The sequence below is a fragment of the Macrobrachium nipponense genome, chromosome 14 (assembly GCF_015104395.2).
Source record: "Macrobrachium nipponense isolate FS-2020 chromosome 14, ASM1510439v2, whole genome shotgun sequence".
Taxonomy (NCBI): domain Eukaryota; kingdom Metazoa; phylum Arthropoda; class Malacostraca; order Decapoda; family Palaemonidae; genus Macrobrachium; species Macrobrachium nipponense.
Genome location: NC_087207.1, coordinates 29,816,767 through 29,837,254, shown reverse-complemented (window position 1 = coordinate 29,837,254; position 20,488 = coordinate 29,816,767). Strand labels below are relative to the sequence as shown.

Below are 20,488 nucleotides of genomic sequence, written 5' to 3'. Positions count from 1 at the left end.
GATTGCAGGATAAAGTTACAACGTATACCATAAAAAAAGAAATTATTGAAGATGAGGGGAAGATGAAGATGATTTGGATCTTTCCTGAGAAAATCCAGACATATATGATATTAACTTGCAGTACTTCATATGTTATGCTAATGCGTATATACAATTTTCAAAGTAAAGGAGAAATAATGAAATCCCATATTTTATCTATTAATAACCATAACATTTTATGTACACATGCACGCACACACACACATATATGATTTTCCGATTTTTTGGAAATTATGTTTATGATTGATGCCTTCATAGTCTCGAAAATGGTTTGTAGTTTTGATTATTCAGATGATTAAAATCTGCAAAAGAATATATTAATTTGAGATACGTAGATATCATTTACTGCTTCCGTTCTTCAGTTGGCATTATGTAAATATAAAAATCTGTATTTTAATTTTGTTTCTCCCTGCATAAAAAACAATATTTTTAATTATTTCATTCTTTTCCTCTTTGCACAAACATAGCCTTGTTTTCCTGCTGTCGGGTGTTTTATTTATCCAGTAAATATTTTACCATGGCGTTGAAAATCTCATTCCGGCTCATAATACTTTTATATTCAGCCGAGTTGTTTTTGCTGCCGTGTGAAGAATGATTTTGTTTCATTAAATACCTCAATATTCTCATTTTCTGTTATAGAATTTTATTACCGTTGCATTGAAAAAAAAAATAGTTTGCAAAATTTGGGGGGAACTTATGAATGTTGATGATTGATCGTTTCTCAACACACTGAAAATATTTAAACGTAGAGGAAGCAGATTCCATATCTAATTTAATATTGAAGTAGGTTCAGGCCTTATTTACTCAGTCCTTCTAAACCTGCATACAACAATATGGCTTCAGCGGGGAATTTTATATCTTTCATTTCCAGAATCCTGCGGCTTCCAGAGAAATCAGTTGCTTGCCCCAAATTCGTAGGCCCATCGTCGGTATGTATAACTGTTGTATGTTTGATTTGATTTGATTTTTTTTCTTTCTTAATAATGGCTCGTTTCTTGTGTGTTGAAGTCATATTTTTCATTTATCCACTCACTTTATAAATTGCTCAGTTGGTTTCTTTTTACAAAAATCTTCATATTACCACTTTTCATTATATTTACTAGATATATGCAGTTCCTCGTTGGACGAGTGGCAACGCGGTATCAGGAGAATTTATCTGTGGTAATAGAAATTCATTTCTCGATATAATGTGGTTCGGATCCCACAATAAGCTGTAGGTCCCGTTGCTAGATGGCCAATTGATTCGTAGCCACGTAAATATATCTAATCCTGCGGGCCAGCCCTAGGAGTTACATATTTTATGGCAAAAATACTGAATGTTGAAAAAAATGTGAAATTGTTAATATATCGTGTGTTGTAATTGATACTATTTCCTACAAATCTAAAGAAAGAGTTCTGGGAATTATTTAATTGATACTAAATTGGTTACTCTAAGACATCTTTGATCTAGAAAGGAAAATAGCCTCCATTTTTTTTAATAGTTAGGTTAATGTTAAGTAGTTTTCAATCAATTGGGATAGAATTTATTTTCAAATGTACAAGTTGAACATCGCTGTAACTGTAATTCATTAGTTGTGTTATTTTAAATTGTATTGCAAAACAGATTTTTTTTTTTGCGTGAATGGCTTTAAGAAAAATATTGATTGCTCTTGCTTTTTTATTCTTCAAAATGGTAGATTATAAATAACTTACTATCTTAGTTTACATGGGTAAGCAATACTAGCGACTTGCAATAACTTAGTAAGGAAAAGTCATGGTTATCTGGTTGCTACAAACGCAGTAATTAACAGTTGTCAATAAGCACTATTTAGCAATCACATTGCAGAGAATATAATTTATCTTTTTTTTGGAAAATAACTAAGATCATGTCTGTGAATATAACCTACAGTTAAATTGCTGATTTTACGCATACTCACCGTCTCCCATTTTAAAGACGAAGCTGTACACCTTAAAACCAAAGACTGTGTGTCGAGCATTCCATTGAGGTGTGAGAGATGTGCATTTCTTGTGATAGAAGTTCACTGTCGACTTGGTTCGGAAGTCACGTAAAGCCGTTGGTCCTGTTGCTGAATAACCACTGGTTCCATGCAACGTAAAAACACCATTCAAACAAACAAACAAAGACTGTGTGATACTAAGCAACCGGTTTTCACTGATGATGATGATTACATCCCTTTTACGGAAAAGCAACAAAGTAAAAAATAAATTTGACAGAAAGGAAATAACTTCTTAACAATTTAAAGTAGCATTATTAGTTGTCTTTTGAATATTTGCTAAATTTGGAATATTGTTTGTCATGAAATGGAGTTTCAGTATAACTCAGTATAACAACAATGAAAAGCCCGGTATTTTGATGACGTCATTTGGGTGGCTTTCGTAAACACAATTATCAGAATAGATACACTGTATCTGAGCACAATTTGCGCTCTGTTGATCGGCGTCAGTGGATGTTTTCGACTGAATGCTTCGAATGTGCTAAGGTGTAACCTCATTAATAAAAACAATTAGCTATGACGTGGGTCATTGCTTTGTTCACAAATAGCCTTAGGAAAAGATATCTCAATTTTAATCTCTCTCTCTCTCTCTCTCTCTCTCTCTCTCTCTCTCTCTCTCTCTCTCTCTCTCTCTCTCAGAGCTTTCAAACTTTCTGTACTTTCTCTCGCTGACATTCTCATTTCTAAAGCATCTTGTGGAGACGTAAATTTTGAACCATGCTGTTGTTTATGTCATGAGTTATATTTGTCCTATCAAGGATACCAAAAGATCTCACGTTATTTCTAGTTTTCTGTAAATGAAATCTATTGAAAATGGCCTTTTGTCTGTCCGTCCGCCCTCAGATCTTAAAATCAACTGAGGCTAGAGGGCTGCAAATTGGTATGTTAATCATGCACCCTCCAATCATCAAACATACCAAATTGTAGCCCTCTAATGTCAGTAGTTTTTATTTTTAATATTAAAATTAGCGATGATCGTGCGTCTGGCACCGCTACAACAACACAGTTCACGACCTGGCTCTTGCTGAAAGTTTCATGAGCCGCGGCTGCGAGTTTCATGTGTCGTGACTGAGAATTTCATACAGCATTAAACGCTTTAAATAAAACTCGATTACCCTGAAAAAACCTCGGCGCATTTTTATTTTATTTTATTATGATTCCCAGAAATGTAGAAAGTTTAATGGCAAGAAAATTGGATATGAATATAGATTGTAAGGCTACGTGAAATTTAATTTTTTATTTGATTACCTAGGCCTATTCATTGACACATCCTACATTGCTGTTTTAGGGTTTCGAGTTTGAGTTTATCTAGAGGAAGACAGGGTATCATTATCTAGAGGAAGACAGGGTATCATTATCTTGAGGTAGACAGGGTATCATTATCTAGAGGTAGACAGGGTATCATTATCTACATGGCGCTTTGGTAACCTTTCCTGCATGTGTTGTTTTTCATAATGATTAACAATATCTTCTCCCATAGGATTCAGTTACAACTTAATTTCCCTTATGGAGGACGAATGCTTTTAACTGGATGATGAATGCATATTCACGGAGTTTTGTACTTTTTTTTTTCTTCTGATTTTCATAACCTAAAGGTTTTCATATCATTGAAATAAACAGAAATATATTTCACTCTCATTTTCAAGTAACATCATTGTGTAGCAAAACTAGTTTTTTGTATTTACTTTTTCAAGCGTCAGGAAATAAACAGAGAATAATTTCTGCGTTGTACTGAGGACAGTTCAAGTACAAGTAGCCAAGAGCCATTGTTATTGATCAGATAAGGTCGTCACGACTGACGTGTAATTAGATTCGTCCTTTGGTTTGCATTATGCGCTGGGAATGTCTGTGTGTGTAACTTAATTGGAGACTCCGGGAAGATTCCTCTTGTAGCCATTACTCGTCTCACTGGGATTGAGACGAGACGTGGAATTAATTGAATGTGTCATTACCTTACACGTGATAAAGGTGTTCTCTTCCATAACAAGGATTTTAATGATGCCATACACATAATTGCTCTTGTACGTGTGTTGCGTTTATGACACCAGTTAGGAGAGCGAGTACAAATTGCCATTTTGTGTAAATATTTGAGGGACACTAATTGGTCTTATATTCTGATGCATCCTTCTTTTTATATTACTTATGATTTCGGCAGAAAAGTGGAAAGTTGTGTAAGTTTCGTGGAATTCTCTACAGATTTTCCAACGGAAACAGCGATTCATTAAAGGCAGCTAAAAGGTTTTCATTTGCTATAACATGTAATTCTAGCAGTTTCATTAATTCTTTATGGGTTGGATCGTGAATACTAAGTATAGTAATCGTTTTCATGGTCCTTTTCATAGTGCAGGTACGAACACATTTATTCTCTCCTGAAATAAATTTAAATGTATCTGAACTGTACTGCAAAATTATTCAAAGTATGAACGGAATTACATGATTACGGCCGATGGTTAGTTCATCGTATGGAAGTAAGACTTAATGAACTAGTTTGCATGCGCACAGAAATGCCTGATCAGCACAGATCGGAAGAGCAATAAAACGAATGAAACTTATTCTGGACATCACTTACTGTCTCGTTCAAGTAAATCGAGTCGGCGCGCTGCTCTCTGCACCCACTTCTCCAGTGTTAATGATCTTGCCACGGCTTTGGCTTCAGTGGAAACGAAATCATTGGAGGCAAGGAAAGTATTGAACGTGCGTCAAGGTCTGATGTTTACATCTGTTGTAATAACTGTGGAGAGAGGGTGAGAGAGAGATTTTGCATTTAGCTAGTCGGAAAGAGTAAATCGTCTAACACGAAATTTGAATTGATACAGAATAATTCAAAACGCATTTTTTCGTAATGGAAACATTGGATGTTGACTAGAATAATGGGAAAAAAAAATATATATACATGAAAGTAGGAGCTGATGGAGATTTCGACAGACTTGGAATATGGTGCTTGCAAATGGAAGGAAAAGATGGTGCAGAAATCAGTGTAGTGAAACAGTTGAATGTGTTGCTTTGAAATTTTCCCCAAGAGACCAAATGTTATAATAGCAGTCTGGATCATTGGATTAACTTTTTTTTTCCTGTGAAGTAAATTAAGATGAACCTTCAAGCTCTTTCCGTTTTATGTATTTATTGTGGTTTTGCCGCAGAATTCTACTCTGGTTGGTTTTCTTGTAAATTATACTACAATGAAACAGAAGGGGGTTTTCATATTTAGCAAAATGTTAATCGTTTTCCTTTTTTACTTTCTGGCATTAATAGGCAGCGATTTATATTGTATATATATATATATATAATTTCATTATATATATATACTTATCATATTATAGATATATATATATATAAACACTAGATGCGCGCATTGACACCGTTACAGCCATATATATATATATATATATATATATATATATATATATATATATATATATATATATATATTATATATATATATATATATATAATATATATATATATATATATATATAATAAATAAATATATATATATATATAGATATATATATATATATATATATATATATATATATATTGTTATGAACTCTTAGAGATGGTAATGAGTTCAGAGGTTCTTTAATCCACTTCTAAAGTCCTTACCACTATGGTAATGAGTAGGACTCATAACCAGAGCATCAACAATCCAAAGTATTTCCTCAAAGAGAAGGATACAGAGACTAAACATATACTTAATTATTTATTACAACAAAAAGGTCTTATCATTACAAAGAAATCCCTTGAAAGCTGTACTTTAGGGAAGGAAGAGAAAAAACAAAACTCACAATTACAAAAAAATCCAAAAATACATTCGCCTAGCTAACTATCATACTAAAGTAAAAGAAAAAGTTACTAGGGGGAGATAGAAAACACAGATGCACTGGTCGTTATGAAAGTAAGAGACAAAGTAAGAAAAATAGCCTTAAACCTAATCAAACCACACATTCGAATGAGCGCACATTAGGACTATGAAACATAATTATCTTGTAGTCAAGAAAAATTCTATCACTCCACTATTTCCAGTGCTTCATAGTAAATCGTCTCTTTAATATTAGCGCGAAGTCTCGTCTTCAACGGTTAACTCCAATTGTGTCACCAAGGATGAAACACCCAACTCCAAGTCGTCTATAGGAGAGAATATTTATGATAAATACACACAGGGTCTGGGATCTTACCCTCTTCTTCGACCCTGGGAGGCCTCTTTACGACTCCAGAGGTTCAAGCTAACTGAGGGCCAAGGGCAAATGACGGAAGGGCGAGGTTCGCCTCCAAAAAGTACATCAACGCAAGTTATGGGCATCACAACCCCGAAGTATACGTCTTTGTAAAGGAAGAGCGTCACACGATTTCTTTACACAGACCGCAGAGACGTCCACAAAAAGTACTGTCCGTAGGGGGAATGGAAAGGAACACCTCCAAGATGCCAATAGCTTCACAAAGTCGAGGACGTCTTCAGAACATCCGAGTAATTTACCACATGCCGTCAGGAAAAATATAGGAGCTGGTAACCTCATCTACAGGGAGCCGTTAACTCACTCTCATCACTCCGCAAGTTCCCATATCAGAAGCGGAGATGAAAACAAAACGGGTCACAAACAGTCGAAACACCGTCAACCATGAAAAGAAAAACATTTACAAGGGTTAATTACCAATTAAAACTAATCACTACTACCCTTAGAGGGGGGGAGGTAAAAAAAAAACCCCAAGTCCAACCTTCAAAACGACATATATAAATAAACTGGACAAAAACAAACAGAAATTTACTTTAGTGTGTGAAGTCAAAAGCATAACTACAATATAAAGTTTACCAAATATATTAATTCCCTTACAATATATATATATATATAGGGTTGTAAGGTCTAAGCGCGCCTCTAGTGCTAAGTCGTTGTGATAGAAAAGTAGTCTGGCTGCACTATCTGAGTTAAATAGGAAAACCTTAAAATATGGTAAGTTAAATATATTTTATCAAAATAAAAACCTATGATAGAAATTCGAGAGGAAATTCTGGAAGTGTATATCAGAAAATGCGGTCAAGAACATAGACGAATCAAAAGAAAAATTAACGATTTATGTAGTAGTGAGCTGGACTGTAAATCAGATGCGAGAAGAATTCTCTCGGTAACATGATTTATTCGGTGATTATGAGAATCACGTACCTCTAATATCACCTACTTTTGACTTGATTCGTTTTTTTTTTTCAACCGTACCCAGGCATATTTTAAACATCTTTTTGAATACTGTATCCCTAATATCACCCACTTTTGACTTAATTACTTTTATTTTTTATTTATTTTTTTTTAAACCGTACCCAGTCATATTTCGAACATCTTTTTTTTAATACTGTCTTCTGTTATTAGCAACATTCATTAATTTCATAGGATGCTTTTGGAACCAGTAAGTTATCAGTCCGAAAACTTGGAAGCTCCTCTCCTGAACGTAAATGGATACGGGTAATGTTACCATTACTTATCACTATGGTTCCCCCAAGCATTATTGCTTGTGGTGCTCGTACCTGACGTGGTGCGCTGTAAGCGTTTAGGTTCTTTGCAGCGCCTCTTCGCCCCCTAGCTGCATCCACTTTCATTCCCTTTACTCTACCTCCGTTCATATTCACTGTTTTCCATCTTACATTAACTCGGTATGTATCCACTTTTGTCAAAATGCAGGGTAAACTCATGCTAAGTAAAGTAGACGGCCGCACTAAAATATCGTTTATTGATATAATTTGTCTACTACACAATATAGAAATGGGTTTATATACTAAATTGATCCCGGAGAGGGAGGATGCATACCCGGTTAGTATACCTGACTTTCCACTCGTAAATTGCTTCATAGTGCAGCTGTAAGGTTTTCCTACTGATACACCTTTACAAACTCTTTACTCTCGGCATCCCTATCCGTACTGGATGGCCTCATAGGGCCCAGTGCTTGGCCTAGATATTATAGTCCATTCCATTCCACCTCTCACGTCCTCCACCTCCTCAGAGTCTCACCGCCAGAGACTTTTGGTCCTGATATACGTAGTCTCATTGCCAGTTTACCAGATGGGTAGTTCCGGCCGTTTCAGCTTATACTTAATTCCACGAAACAGTCCAACCGCACCGTCAAACAACTCTACTATTTAAATCATGTGTCAATAAGAGATAATAAAAATAATAAGCTACGCACCACAATTATGAATACCTAAGATCTTCCTTTTTACAATGTTACGAAATATTTGTATCATCTTTGAAATGAACTAAGTTCGTTTAGTAAACCGAAAAATTTCCTATCCAATAAAATAATTATTTTTAAAGTTATGGAATGATGCTATCTTTGTATGTAGTTTATGAAATTCACATACACACATGCACTCATATACATGTAGGTGTAAATATATTCATCTACTATATAGAAAATTAATATCATTTCATAACTTCAAAAATAATTCTTTCATTGTATAGGAGCACTTTTCGGGTTTAGCAAAAGAAATGAATTCATTTTAAAACTAATCAAAATATTTCAGAATATTTCCTGAACATTTATTATACATACAGCAGACCTTTCCTTATCTCGAGGTTCTCATGCCAATATTGTTTCATTATTTCATCAGAGGCGAGATTGAACATAGCCTTGTTATTTTGTCCTCGACCTGTCAGAATATTATTTAGAAAAAGTCCTTTTCACAAAGTTCAGAATTTCCCTGGCCCTCCTTTTGACCAGGTATGTTTTCCAGTGACTGGGGACGCACAAAAGGATCTCTCTCTCCTGAATTATGGAGTGAATAATTTTCCTTTGAGAAATCTTCACATCAGTTCGCCATAACATGCTAACGGAATATTGCTCTAAATCAAAGCAATTATTAGTATATCAAATACATGCAATATATGATAATATATTAATAATAGATATATATATATAGATTATAGGGATAGATGTATATATAGATCTATATATATATAATATACTATATATTAGATATATATATTGAATAGACATAATATATATAAAAGATGATTAAGAGATATAGTATGATATAGTAACGTATATATATACTAGATAAGACGATATAGAGTAGAGATGATAGATAATAGATTTTATATATAGTATGTATATATATATTATATATAGTTATATATATATAATATATATATATAATATATATATATAAAACAGATATATATATATATATATAATATATGAGAGGAGATATATAATATATATAGATAGATCGGATAATATAACTATATATATATATAGTATAGTATATTATATATATATATATCTAGTATATCTATATATATATATATATATATATAATAGAATATATATAGATATATATATAGATATATATATATATATATATGTATCTATATATTTATATAGTGATATATATGTAATATATATATATATATATATATATCTAAATATATATATCTATAGATAGATATGTATCTCTCTCTCTCTCTCTCTCTCTCTCTCTCTCTCTCTATAATATATCATATATATATAACTAGATAAATTATAATATATATATATTGAGGATATATATAAAAAGAGAGATAGGATAGAGATGAAGAGAGAGAGCGAGAGAGAGAGAGATGACAGGAGATGAGTGACGAGAGAGATAACCATAATATATGATAATATACTATATAATAATAATCTATATAATTACAATACATATACATACCTAGATATATATAGATACATATATATATATATAATATATATTATATTATATATAATATATATATATATATATACATATATATACATATATATATATATATATATATATTATATATAGATATATATATATATATAGAGAGAGAGAGAGAGAGAGAGAGAGGCCGAGAGAGAGAGAGAGAGAGAGTTTTTTGTGCTAGGTGGCAAGTTTTCTAAGAGTATATTTGTTTACTGAACTCGAAGTTTTGCCTTGGAAATGTCTATGACGTCCAATAATTAACAGAAAAATCATTTTTGTTCAGATCTATTATTAGATCTGTTATTAGTATGGAAGCATTATAATGATGCTGAGATTGTTTACCTTTCTTCTGTGCCTATATCTTAATATCAAATAAATAAAAGCAGCAGCATCTCTTTAAAGGACATTATCATTATTATTATCATTATTATTATTATTATTAGGGAAAAACTCTCTATCACGAGAGTATATATAATGTTCTAAAGGGTCCACAATAATACAAAGTGTAAAAAGTCCGTGTATAATTTTGAAGACTTTACAGAAAGCTTTTATTGTTATTATTATTATTATTATTATTATTATTATTATTATTATTATTATTATTATTATTATTGTTGTTGTTGTTGCTTTTGTTGTTGTTGTTGTTGTTGTTGTTGCTGTTGTTGTTTTTGTTGTTGTTGGCATTTTTCTTTTGCCCTTTATTAGTGAAAATAAAGTTATCAACACTGTTCTCATGAAATTCACACATAACCAATGATGATCCTAACTACGATGGAACTCTACATCTCCTTTATGTCGAAAAGTTCCCTTTAAGGTTTGACACATTGGTAAGCCTTGTGAAGGACGAGACATAACGACATTCCCGCATCTGCAGAAGATTTACATATATATTGCATTAGCTGAGTTCGGGGTCTCCGTCCACTCTCCGGATTTGTTGCGGAGGACGAAAACCCCAGCTAATGATTTTTTTTTTGTTTTTTTGCCTAGATCAGAAGGAACCAAGAAAAATTAAAAAAACCGGAAGAATGTTGCCGTTACATCTTGGAAGAAATCTTAGAGGTACATCTTGGATGGAAAAAAAGTTGTAAGAATCAAATACCCTAAAAAAGTAAGAACATTACCATTCACATTTTTTATAGTTTAACATTATGATCCCATTAACCAGTTAGTTGTTTTTGTGTTTACGTTCTATGTAGTTTTCAAGGTCTTCATCTATACTTTATAATGTATCGTATTTGCCGAAATTGACATGATAATGATAACTTGAATCCAGAGGAATGTGCAGCATTATCAAAATCACCTTTAATTCCTTTTGTTAACCAAGCGTACTTTGCCACTGTCAGTCATTTTAATCACAGCAAGTGAGTTCGAAATCTGGTAAATTAAGACGACATGAATAATTTCTTTTGGTTGTGATTTATATCCGGGGCAAAGTGAATTCGATGTTTAATGCGTTTGTTATGTTTTAGTGTTCTAAAGTATTTTGAGGTCTCGTGGAAAACCACTGTTTCTGTCTTGATGGTGCATCAGATATCAGGGAGAACAGTAAAATTTTCCAAGCGCCTCGGTGGCGTGATCGGTATGGTGTTGGCGTGCCACCTCGGTGGCCGCGAGTTCGAGTCTCGGGCACTACATTGACGAGAGTGAGAGATGTGTATTTCTGGTGATAGCAATTCACTCTCGACGTGGTTCGGAAGTCATGCAAAGCCGTTGGTCCCGTTGCTGAATAAGCATTGGGCCTGCGAAATTTTAAAGAAATTGGGTTCTAGCGTTTAAACATGCTCAATAATTTATTTTTTTGTCCTTGTTGGTATTTGATGCACATTGAAGACATTTAAGTAGAGAATGTATGAGTTTTGATGGTATGCAATTTGAAATGAGAATGTAGTTTTACAGGGATTTGTGTAGAGAGGAGGTAAGGTATGTAATTTTCAGTAATTTATTTTGGTTTGACAAATAAGATAAATAAATGATACTCAGGGCCTACTATCGTTTAATGTACATTATTAAACAACCAACTGCACTTTGAATGAACGAAGTTTCATAGCAAATGTTTCACATGTTGGTTTTAAATTTGCTACAACCTAAAAATCTAGTGGAAATATGAACAAAATTATTTTATGATTTTTTTTAGTCTTCCTGTGTCACTAATTTTCTCAGTAAAAGATTTTACTCGGTTTTTAATTATACAGTGAACGTAAAATTAAAAGTTGTATTACACTCTCATTTTAATTCAGCTCACTTCGTTGAGATATCGGCAGCAGTATTTTTCGTGGTTTCTGCTTTGAATATTTTCTAATATCTATCACTAAATTTATTCACACATTCATGTTCTTGAGCCTAAACATAATTTTCCAAATTGTAAGTTAATTTGTATATATATATATATATATATATATATATATATATATATATATATATATATATATATATATATATGCAATTGTAATAGCCACAATGACCTCTTAACTTCTTGAATTCTTTGCTCTTTTTTTTAATACACGTGACCTCTTTGTGATTATTGGACTTGGGTTCGTTTCCGAGGTCAGAACATCACAATTTCCTCTTCAAATTTCTTTGAACTTGGATCTTCAGGCTTTGTTGTGACAAGTTTATCCATAAATGAGCAAAGAATTCAAGACGTTAAGAGGGCATTGTGGATTACAATCGGATATGTATCTGGTAAAAAAGTGACTAGATTCTACACACACACACACACACACACACACACACACACACATATATATATTATATATATATATATATATATATATATATATATATATATATATATATATATATATATATATATACTATATATTATCTATATATCTATATATATATATATATATATATATATATATATATATATATATATATATATATATATATATATATATATTTGAAAGATAGATTATTAGAAACTCATTTTTCAGAGGTTTTAAGAATAAAAATGGATAGACCGTGAATACTATGCTACTTAAATACATAATTGAATTACATATTTTATCCTGCCTTACCAACACATTCAAAAATCTCTTAAACATGACTGGTTTAGGACGAACAGGGTGCGTCGACGACGTGATCTCGGGGACGGTATCGCTGAAATAGAACGAAAGGAAAGGAAAAGAAGTGGTTTGGGCTTCCCTTTTCCTTAGAGGAACTGCCAAATCTGATCCGCTGAAGGGAAAGGCCTTCACTTTGCCTTCCACTTACCCTCTCACTTCAATTTACTTCAGGAGCTCGCGTTTCTTTGCCCTTCACTCGTACTAGGAATGCATTTTCTTGGGCTATTCCTGTGTGCTGATGCCATTGCAATTTCTTTCCTTTCTTTTGCCGTTAATCCAAATTGCACTTGCTATCAGGGTGACTGTCTTCCATAATTGCTTTCATCCACTTAAACTCTCGAAATGTCTAACTTTCCTTTCTTTTAGCTGCTTCCTCTCATTGAACACTGGGCATTTCGAGCTTTTCACTCATTTTTTTTCTTCTTCTTGATTTCCATATGTCATCGGCCATTGGCTAATGCATACTTCTTTCCATTGGCGCTTGACGCGTTCTGTCTACCATTATCCGCGAGGGCTTTAAAAAAGTGTTGTCTGTTTTTGAGCCCTTAATGGAATGACGCCAACCCTAACGATGTTTCATAGTAGAAACCAAACTTGAAAGAAAAGAATCCCCGTTCGAACGACTAGCAAAGCTGAAAGAGTGGTTAGGAAACGACTAATAATGGCCGATGGGAACGGAATACCCAACGAAAGTTGCGCTCGATACTTGAACTCTCGTAATCTTAAATATAAGTTGTTAGAGATTTAGAGCAGAAGTAAATGCACTAAATACGATATCTTTTTAATTACCTATGTTGATGTGACTGCAACAGTAGACCAACGGAATATTCAAACTGCGTAAGCATATCTAGTTCTAAGACAATGTCCCTTATAAAATCACATTCCTACAGATTGAGGTGAGTGCAATCCATGAAATAATTTTAAAAAAGCGGTAGTTTACAGACGAAATGAGATGATTAATAAATAGATTCCGCGCGTTTTACCTCATTTCAGATGTTGAAACCGGTTGCAGGTGTGGAATAAGATACAGTGGTAAAAAATGAAAAAAAAAAAAAAGACTCAGAGGAAGCGATATAGTGACAGTAAATTAGATGTGAATGCATCAAGTTCGTTTGCTGAATCCTTTACCTCTGCAGTACAGGAATATTACTCTGAAGTTCGAAATGGTATCTTGTAGCCCTTATTGTCATGATAGATGCAATAAATAAGGCCAGTTGTCCATTGCTTAAATTAGATGAGTTCTTTTCATCTTTTCTTTATTAACCGGAAGTGTGAAGCAATACTATCTACAAAATAATCATCTGTTTGCCAGTGAGCACCGGTGTCATTGAAGCAAGAGATGCAATGGAAATGCCAAGAATTTCTTCCCTTTCTGGGGTCTCAAGAATGTGCATGCTATGGAAATTGCTTCTGTCAGGCTCTTATTTTCCGTCTTTCAGATAGTAATACCTGAAGTCCAGGAGGGCTTAAGGAAAGGGAGTTCCTGGCTCAGTTTGCATTCAGCAAGTTTCAGATTTCGTGTGCTAGTCTGGATACTGTTTTGCTTTCTGAGTGTTCAGTGTCGTAATTCATATGGATATTGTAATCTGCTAATGGTTTATACTTGAATTAGAAGAGATGTTAGAGTAAAGATATGTGAATCGATAATAAAGAAACAAATTTATTATTATTTTTAAAATTTAGTATCAATATTGCCGAGATTGGAAACTCTTACAACACAAGCCATGTACTAAATTTACAATAGGGTGAAAATATGATTTAATGAAAAAAGTTTAGGAAATTCACATATTTCAAATTCCTTCGTATTTTATCTTGAGTTTTCTCATATTCAGTAAATTCAATCTCATTTATACGTCAACTATTTGTCGCCATATTATGATCGGGCAATCCTGAATGAACCCCGTTATATCTTTTCTAGGTTAACTGTCTGTAAGTAACGATATATCAAAATTTTTTACAATTTCCCTTCAATATGTAAAGCACTCGTCGGCCTAGAAGGCAACTTAATTTCATACAAGTTAGCTTCAAAGGTCATTGAAAAACACAATGTGCGTTTATTATTAACATTACTGACATTAGATTAAAAATCCCTTCATTTTTAAAGATATACTAATCCTTAAGAACCAGTTCTAAGACTTACGTAATGATAAATAGCTTCAACTAGAAATGTAACAAAGTGCAATCGCAGTTTCCAAATAACCATAATGAGGAGGAATGGGCCTCATATACGATGCATCTTTTATATTATATTTAAGAAATAATGATAAAATTGTTTCTATATAATCGATTCACGTGTCTTTCATCTAAAACCTCTTCTAGGTTAAGTATAAATCATTAGAAGGATACAGTATCCTTACGGTGAGGAACGAAGTTTATCGCTTGACATTTACAAGTCGTTTTATATGCCTTTCTGGAGGTGTTCATTTTTATCTTTATGAAATGTTACGTGAGACAAGAAATGTTACAGTGTCTGTGGCAAAATGTCATCTACATATTACGATATATGAATATATGTATATATATAGATATATATATATATATATATATATATATATATATAATATATATATATATATATATATATGTATATAATGTGTGTGCATGTAAGTTATATTTTGGTACAATTGTGTTCATATTTTCAAGTTTCTTTGCATTATTTTTAGTCATTAAAGGCACCTCGGATTTTGTGTGAATTGTATTCATTTTTTGGCTTTTTGCGTTACCAAGAAGGAAGATAAATATGCCAGTGTAAAACCCTTCACAGAATTCTTGCCGAGCAGTTCCCATATTTTGCAAATAATACTTAATTATATAATATCTTTCGTGGTCGAATATGAATCGATGAAATAATGCTTAATAAAGAAGAGACAGAATTTAAGGGCATTAAAGAATGCCGCTCTGGCCGAGGGCAACAGACCGTGAAATCTATATTTAGTGTAGCAACGTCTGGGATATAAAACACCAAGATGGCTCCAGTTCCAAGAATTCTGGCAAGCAAAAGTTTGTTCAGAAAATCAGGCAATTCACAAGCTCGGCAGCTTGCGTTCGCAGACATAATTGCTCAGCCCAGGGTAGGGATATATTGAATTTGAAATTGCAGACCAGAACTAAGATTAACTCAATAAACAAAAAGGAATAAACAATCGGAATGTCTAGCCACATTAGTTTTCTTAATAAGGCCCTCATCAATACAAATAGATTAACGTGCATCCACTCATCCAGCTGAGATGGTATGGACACCTGCTGAGGAGAGATGAGGACCACGCTGGGAGACATACTATGGGGATGGAGGTTCAAGGAAGAAGAAGAAGAGGGAGACCAAGAAAGAGATGGAAGGACTGTGTGAGAGGAGACTTACATGAGAAAGGAATTGATGAGGCAGAAGCACAGGATAAAAATAGATGGAAACGGTTCATCCAAAACGGCGACCCCATATGAAAATGGTAACCAGCTGGGAAGAAGAATAAGAAGACTCATCCATGAAAGATTTCATGAATCTTCTGGATTTTGCCCTCAAACATGCGATTCGTTTAGTTTGACACTATTTTCTGCAGTAGTCTATCAAAACATGGTTTTATTAAATCCACTGACATAACCTTCCAGGTTGAAGTGTCACTGCATCTATTAGTTTAGTTCTTCGAAGGAGTTGCTTTCATCAGACATTGATGTTTATTTATCCAAGTCTGGGGTTTCAAACTCATGTGTAATTAAGAATTTCATATGAATCTGTTTGCAGTTTTGGATTACCATTTTTCTGCCAACTTCTTAACAATTTATTTCAACGTAAATTAGGAGCAAAAAGGATTTTTTTTCGTGAGAATTGATGAAACAATAACAACCACTACTACTTTGCATTTTGAACAGATGCATATAGGCCCATTTGACCTTTCCAAGTCCATCGCACCGGAAGAGCACGGTCCTTAGATTGCTTCCTTTTATACGGTTTCAGGATTTAGGATGAAAGGTTTTTTTTTCTCAGTTTGGTTTATATCAAGACGGGTAAAATGTCATTGAGACTTTTACGGCAAAAGGAGGGCATCTTAACTGACCGCAGACGATAACATTTTGACCAAAATATGATTGTAATTTTAGTGGAAGGGGAGAGGGGTGGGTCTTTTATGGGATGTAGATTAAACCAGTGTCACCCACAGAGATTCGTTGAAAATCTCTTAAAGGACTGGCACTAAATCGTAAGCTCTATTCATATTAGAACGGCGCTTTTCAGGGGTAGCCTTTTTTCCCGAAGAAAGAAGAGATAGAGACGTTCTCGCTATTTCTGAAAAAATAAGCGCTAAACCTACTATTTTTAAAGAGAGAGAGAGAGAAAGAGACAGAGATCGCGTGGCTCCTATGAAATTTAACGCCAAAGTTTCAACCAATGAATTGTTGAAGCATTTCTTTATATCCACAATTCCGAGTTGTAGACAATTGAGGAAAATTTCTTTCTTCCTTTCTTGCGCGTGCGCGCGCTTGTATGTGTGTGTGTGTGTGTGATGTGTGTACGTGAGTGTGTACATTTTCATATCGATAGAATATTTTCAGAATAAAAAAAAAAGGAATAATTCAGACAGGAAATGGTTCAGACACGCTATATTGCCCGTATATTTTCCTGTCGTCATTCGAGTTAAGAAAAACTTAATCCTATAGGGAAACATTATAATGAATAATGAATCCAAAAAGAGTAAATTTTATGCTTTGGTAATTTACAAATTGAATCATCAGTTCTTGCAAATTTAAGTGTGCTTTTTTATAAACTTCGGTTTATACAGTATTCTTATCTCGGCTAATGCGGAGTAAATTGTGTTAAAATGCCAGAATTTTTAATTGTAGACAGGGAGAAAAGTTGAAATGTAAATTTAAACATAAATTTACAGAACCTCGTAGGGCACATACAATATTAATCTAGCGCCTGTGCGCATTTACTGTAATTATAATCTGCTGCAATATGTGTTTCGGACTCACTGAAGGATCCATGGAGAGAACATGGTAATGTGACATGAATTTTTATTCAAAATTCATTAGCTATATAATGACTGTTGATTTGATCATAAATATGATTTTCGGCAAACTTTCATTGCAATTTTTGACTCAGGTTTGCCTTAAATATAAAAAAGGCGTCATTGAAATCGTATAGCAGTTACTGACATTAGTTTTCGAGGTCGCTGAGATGAATACTGACATTTCCAATGCCATTGAAGTCCAAATTTAGCCAAAGAGAGCGAATAGAACTCTGTATAACCTGAAAATTTTTGGAAACAAATATAACTTGGTAACGGTAGAGCTTTTTAGAAATTTGTCTGAATTTAAGGGAAGATAACTCGGCTAGTCTTCCACTGGAAATGACAGGTATTAGTATTTAATCTATAGTTTTTGAGGTCACTGAGATGAATAGGGACATTCCCGATGCCCTTTAAGTCCAAGTTCAGCCCCCGTTGTGGTTGGGGATGTGGGAAGGGGTTAAACATAAAAGGTAACAAATTTTAATAGAAGGTTGGGATAAATAAATACCGTGCAACACCGGGTACGTCAGCTAGTTGTAAATATTTTTCAGTCTCCTTTACACATCTGTCTCGTATTGTCAGCAGATCAAAACACCTGTTTTTGTATATAAGGGAGGTTTTGCTTACGTCGTTAAGGAAAGAAAAGTATGAAAAGAAGTCTCCGCAACATTACTGACCTGATGCCTCAAAGGCGATCAAAAATTAGAGAGAAGTAGGTGGGATGGGGAGATTTGGGTGAGTTCATATCAAGGCGAGTTTCCTTCGAGGTTTTTCACACCTTTATGGGGCTCACGTTTACACGAAGGCCATTTTCTTTATCTCTGACAATCCCTGAACGAGTTCGGCTTCATTTCTCTCTGTGTCAGAATCAGTGAATCTTGAGACTATGACCAGTGATTCCGTCTCCATTTCAAACATTCACCTCTTTATATGGTACACTAGTCTTCCAGTCTCCATTATGTAACACGTGAAGAAGAGATAACTGTAATTGGGCCGCAATCTAAAATTACGAGAGTACTTTGAAGGAGATGACTCTTCATGCTAAAGACGCATGTGGAAATTTTTTTTCTTTTTGTTAGGTTTTACACTTGAAAGAATTTTTGTAGTTTCAAGTGCAGTGTAATATATGAGTGTTGATTAAACGATGAGAGAGTCTCTGTTACTAAAGAGCAAAGTCTCATTACTACAGCAAAACAGAAATTGAACCAGAGGAGGCGGTTTTTTGGTTATAAATATACAAAAAAAGTACCTTTCTCCTCCTATCGTCAGGACTGGATGTGATATGGTAGGTCGTGCTTACCGTTACTGAAGTAGGAAAGACACTTACAGGTTTGCCTCCATGCTGTCAAACTTTTTAGTGTCTTCGCTTTACCGAAAATGAAGGTCCACTAATCTCTGTTGAAGAACAACAACGACTTCCTGCAAATGCTGCAGTTTGCTAAGTTGTATCTCCGTCCCCTACTGACTTCACTTCAGCATTAACAGGGTAAAGTGTAAAATGAAGGCTTTTGCTACAACGCTAATAAAGAATTTAATGCTGGCGCCATGTTATAAGCAATTCCAGTTTAATATTGTTTTTCATATATTCCAACTTTGTCCGTCTATCTCTTCCGAGGGTTAACTTGCACTTCGTGTGAATATTTTCAGTTTCGATTATGATTTAGAAACGGTCAAGCAAACAATCATGTACGCATTCTGAGGGCTCAGATGACATAGCCTCGACTTTTGGTGAAATGAGGCCATGTTTCTTACCAGATCGAAGGAGACATTTCCAATTCTGGCTCGGACTTCGCAACATAAGTCTTCCTTTCCAACATTCCCGTTGGCTATGTACGCAGCTAGACCCGACTCAATAAATCTGCTAAGAATGCTGCAACGCCTATCAAGGGCCAGAAGTATATAAATGTCCCGTCTATTCTTTTACCTGCCACTACGACCGATTCAGGGAAGGGTTGCTTGAATAGAGAATTAAACCTAGGGTACGAAGAAATGTAATTGGGAAATTGTTAGCAGAGAGAGAGAGAGAGAGAAAGAGTTGAGCAAAGTATTTCATTTTCATATTAATCCTTAGCCTGTGCAACAATACACTTTCCGTAAACAGTGGTCGTTTTTTGTGTTCTACTGAAGTACACGATAGTTCTGGAAGAGTCCTTAATTTTGAAAAACTCATAGATTTGTATTCCTGATTGTTCTTCGCTCAAGTTTTACAAAGGAATGTCCTTCATGGTGTTGATTAGTTGTGAAGGGAATTTATCTGTATTTCTCGGTTTCCTTATTTCGTCTGACGATGAATCAACATTAACGACCAGTTAAAATTGTTAAAAATCTATAATTCCTGTAAAGACATACACACACGCACACACACAGATATATATATATATATATATATATATATATATATATATATATATATATATATATATATATAGGACGTAAAAAATGTCTGTAATAACAGAATTCCATCTAATAAAAGGAGCCCATAAAAACACCAAAATACAGAGAGAGAAATACTATACTTCAGAGATTGCTGTCTCCCTCTTCAGGTAGAGGGAGACAGCAGTCTCTGAAATTCTGAAATATAGTATTTCTCTCTCTGTATTTTGTGTTTTTGATGGGCTCCTTTTATTAGATATATATATATTATATATATATATATATATATATATATATATATATATATATATAGTATATATATATACA

General features: G+C 33.9%; 1 pseudogene; it reads right to left on the bottom strand.

The window, feature by feature from the left end:
- Window positions 1–20,488, bottom strand: part of LOC135226187 (uncharacterized) — a 75,247-nt pseudogene that overhangs the window by 1,566 nt on the left and 53,193 nt on the right.